Source organism: Alexandromys fortis, unplaced genomic scaffold, assembly GCF_014885135.2.
Source record: "Alexandromys fortis isolate MF-2015 unplaced genomic scaffold, M_Fortis_MF-2015_v1.1 scaffold_153, whole genome shotgun sequence".
Taxonomy (NCBI): domain Eukaryota; kingdom Metazoa; phylum Chordata; class Mammalia; order Rodentia; family Cricetidae; genus Alexandromys; species Alexandromys fortis.
In genome coordinates, this window is record NW_026068032.1 from 2146201 (window position 1) to 2148126 (window position 1926).

Below are 1926 nucleotides of genomic sequence, written 5' to 3' on the forward strand. Positions count from 1 at the left end.
AGTTCTCCCACGGGAACTCATGAGTCCCCCTCCACCTTTCTCCTCACCTGCATCTTTATTTCATTATAGCCTCAGAAGAATCCACAGTCCTCTCTCTGACGACAGGACTGAACATGAGTCACTCAACATGACTGACAGTGTTATCCATACAGTGTTTTCAAGCCCCTGTCCTTCACAGTGTCCTTACACACCTGCTCTCAAGTCCCCTGTCCTTCATAGTGTCCTTACACACCTGCTCTCAATTCCCCTGTCCTTCACAGTGTCCTTACACACCTGCTCCCAAGTCGCCTGTCCTTCACAGTGTCCTTATACACACACCTGCTTTCAGTTCCACCAACCTTCAGAGTCTCTGTAATGCTGAGTCTCAGGACAAGTGGCTGTCATCTTTGCTGACCTCTGAGTCCAGCAAAACTGTCTGATGTGGGATTCCCCTCTGCATGCTGTGAATACCATTGGTTAATAAAGGACTGCTTTGAGCCTATAGCAGAGCAGGGCCGAAAGAACTAGGTATGTGTTGGGGGGAACTAAAGTTAATGCTGGGAGAAAAAAGGGGGGAGTCAGAGAGAAGCCATGGAGTCGCGGGAGACAGATGCTGGTTGGAATCTTGCCAGTAAACCACAGCCACGTGGCGATACATAGATTAATAGAAATGGGTTAAATTAATATGTAAGAGATTAGCCAATAAGAAGCTAGAGCTAATGGGCCAAGCAGTGATTTAATTAATACAGTTTCTGTGTGATTATTTCGTGTTTAAGCTAGCTAGGTGGCTGGGAACCAACAAGTGGCCTTCCTCCTCCTACAACTGTGAAGGTCCTAACAGAAGCCAAGTGCCCCTAATGTCTCAGCTCCTCATTCTGACTTCCTTGCTGCCCCACTGCCAGTCACCCCTACCAAATTTCTCTTAAAATTCTTCAGTTAAAACCAGAAGTTTTGTCGGGTGCAGGGGTAGGTTGATCCCGATTTTTCTGAGAAACCGTCACACTGCTTTCCAAAGTGGTTGCACAAGTTTGCATTCCCACCAGCAATGGATGAGGGTACCCCTTTCTCCACAACCTCTCCAGCAAAGGCTATCATTGGTGTTTTTTATTTTAGCCATTCTGACAGGTGCAAGATGGTATCTTAAAGTTGTCTTGAGTTGCATTTCCCTGATCGCTAAGGAAGTTGAGCATGTCCTTAAGTGTCTTATGGCCATTTGAACTTCTTCTGTTGAGAATTCTTTGTTCAGCTCAGTGCCCCATTTTATAATTGGGTTGATTAGCCTTTTACGGTCTAGTTTCTTGAGTTCTTTATATATTTTGGAGATCAGCCCTTTGTCAGTTGCAGGGTTGGTGAAGATCTTCTCCCAGTCAGTGGGTTGCCTTTTTGTCTTAGTGACAGTGTTCTTTGCTTTACAGAAGCTTCTCAGTCTCAGGAGGTCCCATTTATTCAATGAGGCCCTTAATGTCTGTGCTGCCGAGGTTTTACGTAGGATGTGGTCTCCTGTGCCAATGTGTTGTAGAGTACTTCCCACTTTCTCTTCTATCAGGTTCATTGTGTTTGGACTGATATTGTGGTCTTTAATCCATTTGGACTTGAGTTTTGTGCATGGTGATAGATATGGGTCTATTTTCATTCTTCTACAGGTTGACATCCAGTTTTGCCAGCACAGTTTGTTGAAGATGCTCTCTTTTTCCCATTGTATACTTTTAGCTCCATTATCAAAAATCAGGTGTTCATAGGTTTGTGGATTAATGTCAGGGTCTTCTATTCGATTCCATTGGTCGACTTCTCTGTTTTTATGCCAATACCAGGCTGTTTTCAATACTGTAGCTCTGTAGTAGAGTTTGAAGTCAGGGATGGTAATGCCTCAGACGATCCTTTATTGTATAAGATTATTTTGGCTATCCTGGGTTTTTTGTTTTTCCATATAAAGTTGATAATTGTCTT